The sequence below is a fragment of the Lontra canadensis genome, unplaced genomic scaffold (genome assembly GCF_010015895.1).
Source record: "Lontra canadensis isolate GAN:19392208 unplaced genomic scaffold, GSC_riverotter_1.0 scaffold25, whole genome shotgun sequence".
In the NCBI taxonomy this organism is placed as follows: domain Eukaryota; kingdom Metazoa; phylum Chordata; class Mammalia; order Carnivora; family Mustelidae; genus Lontra; species Lontra canadensis.
In genome coordinates, this window is record NW_022631019.1 from 23,034,649 (window position 1) to 23,042,865 (window position 8,217).

The window sequence follows — 8,217 nt, forward strand, 5'->3', positions numbered from 1 at the left end:
GAGGGTGGGGTGCGCGCCACGGACATCTTCGTCCCCCACTGTATCCCCGAGTCTGGGGTTAGAGCAGAGATGAGACATTAGAGGAGAAAGGAAACGCCCTTGGGCTAATGCCCACACCGGGAAAGCTCTCGCCGACTCTTCGTGGCGCAGGCATCTTGGTCCTCCTTTTGCAGGTGAGGAGTCCTAGGCTCAGCGGGGAGCTAACAAGGTCGCAGGAAATAAGGCGAAGGTTCTTTGGAGCTCAGATTGCAAGCGGGTCTAGGTGGCCCTGGTAGCCGCACTCTCCCGCCACTTCCACTCGCCGGTTGCGGGCAGAGTCACCAGGGGCACCGTGGGCGGAGGAGCCGATGAGCTGCCCCTGTGCCCTCCGCCTGTTCAGGGCGAGAGCGTGACCCACCCCGCCGTGCCCTGCGCACGTGCTCGCCCCTCCCTGTGGAATGTCGCCTGCGCGCGTCTTTCCGCCCGGCGGTGCCCCTCCCCGTCCACCTTGCCAGCGCTTCGGGCTCCTCTGACCTCTACGCGGGGCTCTGAGCATTTCATCAGGTCATTTCCCCCCTCTCCTCCTTCAGAAATTCTGTCCGTCCAGCCAGCTCTTACAGGCCCCCGGGCAGCTCCCCGACCCGCCGCCCTTCTCTGACCTCTGAACAAGCAAGCAGCTTGCACTTTCACAGAATGTCACTCACCTTCTTGAAAGAGACTCCTGTGTGGTTGACGCTTTACAAATCGCTTTTAATAGATCACCCTGTATTGGTATTTATTTCATGCTGAGGGCTTCAGGTGCATTCTAGCGTTGAACTTTCGGAACGAAGTCCACGAAGTAGATTTTACAATCACTCCTCTTTTATAGATGAGCCGACTGAAGCTCGGAGGAGCCCATCCTTTTCTTAATCCAGCTGTTATTAAAGCGGCCACTTTTTGCCAGGCCTTGGGCTAGGCTCTGGAGAGACAACCACGAATGAGACACACTTGCATCGCTCACTTGGGTGGACCCACACAAGACTAGTGTGGCTCTGAGGGGAGGCCTGTCCTGATCTAGCAATTCAGGGGAGACTTCCCAGAGGAAGTGAGGGGTAAGCGAATGTCTAACTGATAGGAGGCCCTGCCTAAGAGTGTGGTGCCCAACAGAACCTCAGCCAGGAGAGGTCCACGGGGGTCGCGATGGGGGTCAGCCTGCAGGAGCCGCAGCACACTAGCCCCAGGGTCACACAAGTACAGCGTGGCGGACCCTCCTTCCTGGGCCTCTGTTTCTCCATGTGGAGGTGGAAAGCATCTACCCCTACCTCTGTCTTTCTGGGAAGAAGCCAGGGAGGAAGAGCCCTCCCTTGCCCAAGGTCCTGGTTCTTTGGGGCAGGTCCACTTTCCAGAAGACAGGGGCCTATTTCTGCCAAAGCTGCAGGAACAGGCCTTAGGGCTGGGCATGGAGCCCTGGTGACCTCATTGCCGGAGCAGGTGCAGAGGAGGGTTGGGGGGAAGGGGGATGGTTTCTAAGTCAAGGTCACAACCTTTAGACACTGAACCTCCTCGGTCAAGGACTGTGTAGCTGGAGACCCAGGGGCCAGAGTTGTCTTCCTACATGGTCCTCACAGTGCCGCCAAGGAGAGCTGGGCTGGGGCAGGTAGATCTGTGTGTCAGTTCTGATTCCCGGGGGTACTTGCTGTGTGGCTGTGGCCAATTCACTTAAGCCACTGTGAGTCTCAGTTTCATCTTGAAAATGGAGGTAATGACAGTATTTACCCCTTAGAGGTATTTGGGGATCAAATGAGATAATGCATTTAAAATGCTGAGCATGGTGAACCTCGTGCTGGCTGCCGCTGCTGTTACTGTTCCTCTTATCCATGGACTGTGCAGGAGTCTCAGACCTGCTTTCAGCCCTAACCCTCACCTGTGGGCCCCCCCACCCCCCGCAGATTGCTTGGCTTCTCTAATCCTCACTTTTCTTACTTCCAAGACAAGATTAGAACCTGCAGCAGCGGTGAGGAAGGGGCTGCAGTAATCTTTGGGATGGGTTAAGGGGGACACTGCCAGAAAGTCCTTGCGACCTATCTCTAGGGCCCTGCCTCGGCTGAGCAGCATGGAGACCAAGCCCAGACCCACTAGCCTTGCTGCCCTACCACCGTCCCCCCACCAGGCCCAGACCCGGGTCACCAACGTTGACTCCTAAGCCACACCCTGTCTGCTTTCCACTGGGCTTTTGTTCGTATCCCTCACAAGTGTGCACAGCTTCTCATCTCTCTTGTTACCTGCATCCTTCTTGCCCTGTTCTACTCACCGCCTTTGGGGAATGAGGGGCAAGGGGAGGGAGCATGAGCCCTTCCCTTTTCCTTCCTCTCTCTCTCTCTCTCTTTATTGCCCTTGGTAGATCCAGATGTGAACACAACATCTGGCAGGCAGCAGGACCAGTCCCTGCCAAGAGCAGCATCTCCCCAGCCCTCACCCTGTGGTGATGTCAGTGTTCTGTGTTTCCACGGCAACCACAGGCTGGGAAGATGGAGAAGAGGAGAGCTGAGTAACCATGAGAGAGCCAATGAGAGGGGCCAGCTGTACCGGGTGATCCATGGGGCCATGAGGCGGGGCGAGGGGAGTGTGGGGAGGCCTACTCAGCATCTCCAGCTCTTCCCAGGACCCTCCCTGCCATCTGGACGCCTCCGATAGGGGATGTGCTGCTGGCCTGGGGAGAAATGTGGGAGGTAGAGGCCAACGAGGCTGAGCTGGAACCTCCACTGACCCAGGGACATAGAGACCCTCCCCACAACCCCCGCTTTGGCCCTTCAGGGCCTAAGTCTGTAGATGCTGACTGCCCCCACCCCACTCCACCCCCAGTTCCCGCAACTGGGAATTTTTCCTTTGGATGGTAATGGTGGTGTGGCTCTCTGCGGTGGAAATCAAGTTCTTAACCCTTCTCTCCACACCTTCCACTGCCTCCCCTGGGGCATGATGGGTTCAGAAGCAGCATCTTTGGAAAGAAATCTGGTTCTACGTCTCAAACCGAGTGAGTCTCACTCCAGAGTCCCTAAAGCTAGAGAGGAGATAGATTCCCTCACTCATTCAGTCATTCATCTCTTCATTCAATATTCCATATACTCATTCATTCATTCATTCATTCAATAATCCATATACTCACCAGCCACTTAACTAGCTAAAGACTAAGAGCCAGTCCCTTCCCCTTCCTCTCCTTTCCTCCCAAATGGAAAAAGGCCATCTACTCTCAGGGTTGGCATGAAGATTAAAAGAGGTAACCTAACACACACAAATACTCAATGAAGGGTGAGTCCTTTCTCCCTCTGGGTCTCCCCAGGGCTGCTGTCCCAGAGATACACATGACCCAGCCAAGGCCCTATGAGACATTGAACCAATAGCAAAGTATCCAAGTCTATCTCTGTCTCCTCACTTCGGTCACTGAGTGCCTCTAGCGACCATAGAGAGGTTTCCACATCTCTCCCCTTCTCTCTCTTTAAATAATGCATCCATTTCACCCATCTTGGTTGAGCAATCCCTGTGCTGGGTGCAGTGGGGACCCAGAGGAGAGCCACGGCCCCCGCCCTCCCTGAGCTCACTGCGTAGGGGGATTGCAGCCACTGTGGCAGGAATGCAGTGTTCCTTCTGCCACTAGGAAATCACTTCCTCGTTCCCCAAGAGTTCTAGCTACTCCAAGGCTGAGGGAACAAATGATGGTTAAAGATAGGGATTTACTCAACATCAGTTTTGCTTCTGAGAAGCTGGTGCCCCTGGGACCTGCTACCTGGAAGGAGAACAATGGCCTTCTCTGCATGGGGTGGAGAGGGGCCAGCTCAGAGTGGCCCGGCAGGCTCCTCTGCTTTCCCAGAAACCGGCTGTCCTCCGTTTTAGCACAGTAAAGGCCAAACTCTTCCGCCTTGCTCCATGTGTTTCATTAGTCGAATTTATTACTGAAATCCTGTTCTAAGAATAGTGGCTGGCAGATAGTAGGTGTAAATGAATAAATAGTGAATGAATGAATGAGTGAACAAATGAACTAGTATATGGGATATTGGATGAATGAATGAATGAGTATATGGACTATTGAACAAATAGATGAATGAGGGAATCTATCTTCTCTCTAGTTTTAGGGGCTCTGGAGTGAGACTTGGTTTCTGGTCCTGGGCCTTACTTACAGACCAGCTGTGTGACCTTGGGCAAGTCATTGCCTCTCTGAGTCGGTGTTTCTTATCTGAAAAAAAGCACATCACAATTCCTACCCGCGGGCCTCCCAAGGACTCTGAGAAGATAAGGTAGGATAAGCTTGGGAATGCAGTCCGAAGGCTCATTGTTTCTCTGCTCAGCCTCCCTCTGGGTAGGCTAGGCGCATGATCCTCCACAGCCCCCAGGCTCTGCCTGCCACCCCCCCTCCCCCCCACCCCCAGCCTCTGCACACCCTCCACACTGCAGGCATTCTGCTCTTCTGTATCTCAAGCTGGTGCATGTTTGGGTCTCGTGTTCGCGTGGAGTACTCTTTCTCCTGAGCTGTTACTCCTTTAGTTACTCCTGCTCACTCTTCAGCTTAAGAAGCCCCATCCTCCCTATTAGAACCCTGACCCTATTTTCACATGGTCCACTCAGCTCCAAGTCTGCCTTAACTATTAACACCGGAAGCCCTGCGACAGCTGGGACCCAGTCGGTGTGGCCGTCTGCCATGTCCGCAGAGCCTAGTACAGGGCCTGGCACGAATCTGGGGAGCGGACACACAGTCTCTCCAGAGCAAAGAAAACCACTTGTCCTCTTCAGAGCTCTGTTTGAAAATTCTGCCCCTGGCCCTCCTTTCCTATGACTCTTAACTTTTCTCCTGTTGAAGTATCCTGTCTTCTGTCCTCTTTTTCACTCCATCTCTTAGGATCATGAGACTGGGTCATTTCCAGTGGGGGTAGGGCTCCAAGTGCTCCCAAGTGAGAACTGCCTTTCTGGGCATATAGGTATAGCCAGAATCTCAACTGTAGCGTGTGCGCTCTCTCTCTCTCTCTTTTTTTTAAAAAAATAGCATATAATGTACTATTTGTTTCAGGGGTACAGGTTTGTGAATCATCAGTCTTCCACAATTCACAGCACTCACCATAGCACATACTTTCCCCAATGTCCATCACCCAGCCACCCCGTCTCTCTCTCGCCCCTCCCCTCCAGCAACCCTCAGCTTGTTTCCTGAGACCAAGAGTTTCTTAAAGTTGTCTCCCTCTCTGCTTTCTTCTTGTTTCATTTTTCCCTCCCTTCCCCTATCATCCTCTGTCTTGTTTCTCAAATTCCTCAAATCGGTGAGATCATATGATAATTGTCTTTCTCTGATTGATTTATTTCGCTTAGCATAATACCTTCTAGTTCCATCCATGTTGTTGCATATGGCAAGATTTTGGGGGTTTTTTGATGGCTGCGTGGTATTCCATTGTATATGTATACTACATCGTTATCCATTCATCTGTTGAGGGACATCTAGGCTCTTTCCATAGTTTGGCTATTGTGGACTTTGCTGCTATAAACATTCGGGTGCACGTGCTCCTTCGGATCACTACATTTGTATCTTTAGGGTAAATACCCAGTAGTGCGATTGCTGGGTCGTAGGGTAGCTCTATTTTCAACTTTTTGAGGAAACTCCATACTGTTTTCCAGAGTGGTTGCACCAGCTTGCATTCCCACCAACAGTGTAGGAGGGTTCCCCTTTCTCCACATCCTCACCAACATCTGTTGTTTCCTGACTGGTTGATTTTAGCCATTCTGACTGGTGTGAGGTGGTATCTCATTGTGGTTTTAATTTGTATTTCCCAGGTACTGAGCACTGTGGAGCACTTTTTCATGTGTCTTTTGGCCATTTGGATGTCTTCTTTGCAGAAATGTCTGTTCATGTCTTCTGCCCATTTCTTGATTGGATTGTTCTTTGGGTGCTGAGTTTTTAAGTTCTTTATAGATTTTGGATACTAGCCTTCTATCTGATATGTCATTTGCAAAGATCTTCTCCCATTCTGTTGGTTGTCTTTTGGTTTTGTTGACTGTTTCCTTTGCTGTGCAAAAGCTTCTTATCTTGATGAAGTGACAATTCTTCATTTTTGCCCTTGCTTCCCTTGCCTTTGGCGATGTTTCTAGGAAGAAGTTGTTTGGCTGAGGTCAAAGAGGTTGCTGCCTGTGTTCTCCTCAAGGATTCTGGTAGATTCCTGTGTCACATTTAGGTATTTCATCCATTTAGAGTCTATTTTTGTGTATGGTGTAAGGAAGTGGTCCAGTTTCATTCTTCTGCATGTGGCTGTCCAATTTTCCCAACACTATTTGTTGAAGAGACTATCTTTTTTCCACTGGACATTCTTTCCTGCTTTGTCGAAGATTAGTTGGCCATAGAGTTGAGGATCCATTTCTGGGCTCTCTATTCTGTTCCATTGATCTATGTGTCTGTTTTTGTGCCAGTACCATACAGTCTTGATGATGACAGCTTTGTAATAGAGCCTGAAGTCTGGAATTGTGATGCCACCAACCTTGGTTTTCTTTTTCAACATTCCTCTGGTTATTTGGGGTCTTTTCTGGTTCCATATAAATTTTAGGATTATTTGTTCCATTTCTTTGAAAAAAGTTGATGGTATTTTAATAGGGATTGCATTAAATATGTAGATTGCTCTAGGTAGCATAGACATTTTCACAATATTTGTTCTTCCAATCCATGAGCATGGAACATTTTTCCATTTCTTTCTGTCTTCCTGAATTTCTTTCATGAGTATTCTATAGTTTTCTGAGTAAGGTTCTTTGCCTCTTTGCTTAGGTTTATTCCTAGGTACCTTAGGTTTTGGGTGCAATTGTACATGGGATTGACCCCTTAATTTCTCTTTCTTCTGTCTTGCGTTGGTGTATAGAAATGCAACTGATTTCTGTGCATTGATTTTATATCCTGACACTTTACTGAATTCCTGTACAAGTTCTAGCAGTTTTGGGGTAGAGTCTTTTGGGTTTTCCACATAAAGTAGGAGAAAAGAGGGAAAGTTTGACTTCTTCTTTGCTGATTTCAGGTGCCTTTTATTTCTTTTTGTTGTCTGATTGCTGAGACTTTTAGTACTATATTGAATAGCAGTGTGATAGTGGACAGCCCTGCCGTGTTCCTGACCTTAAGGGAAAAGCTCTCATCAACTGTAGGTCTCTCTATTTTTAAGTTATTATTATTCGTAGTAGTGTTTTTATTTTTATTTTTTTAAGTAAACTCTACCTCCAATGTGGGACTTGAACTCATAACCCCAAGATCAAGAGTTGCATGCTCTATGACTGAACCAGCCAGGTGCCCCTACCGTAGTTCTCTTTAGGGACAACTTCATTCCCTGGAAGTAATCAAACCAGATCCCAGCCTTGGGGCTGTCCCTGGCTCCTTCCCCACTGCTCCTCTGTCAAGTGGAAAATTTACCTCTGCAAAACTACAAATAATATTAGATTAAAATAATTAGGAAGGGAAACATAATGCTTGTAAAACAGTGCTTCACCCTACCCTGAGGTCGGGGGTGGTGGGGTGGTTCTTGTGCCACGTGACCTGGCACCAAACAGATGGTTCAGTGGTCACTCCCCAGAGCATACTTCATTCAGGAACAGTTTGCTCAAGATTCTGGAAAGATTCTGGAAAGATTCAGACAGCTCCAGACCACCTGATGAGCCTGGTTGGTGTGGACAGGTGACCACTGTGTGTCCGTAGGTGAAGAGAGCTGGTTAGCAAGCCCTGGCAAGAGGCCTGGAAGAGAATGGATCTTGGACTCAGGAGGCTGGGGTCAGGTGCTTTCCAGAAAGCAAGTATACACAGGCAAGGCTGTCAGCCTGGCTTTGGCTTCTTCTTCTTCTTCTTCTTTTTTTTTTTTGGACCTGGAATCTTGGGGTTCGCTGCGGCCAGTGGGGGACAGCATCTTTGGGCTCTGCAGTAAACAAAGACACCAGATAAAAAAGGAAAGAGGAACTGGGTGGACTTGGGGATGACCAGGACTGGAGCCTATGGTGAGAGAGTGGGGGATGGGAAAACCAAGAGATTAGAAGGATGGGGCTAGGGTCAGGGGGGTTTGATGGCAGATGAATGATGGGATTGTTCAGTCCGGGGTAAGAAGAGCCCAGCATGGCATCAGGAGCCAAGGACTGGCTTATGCATGGTTACTCTCTCCACCTGATGAGTCATTGGATGAGCTGTCAGGAGCCAGGAGGAGGAGAAGGTGGAAAGACCACTGACAGGGCAGTTGGGAGACCTAATACCAGCTGTGTGAACTTGAC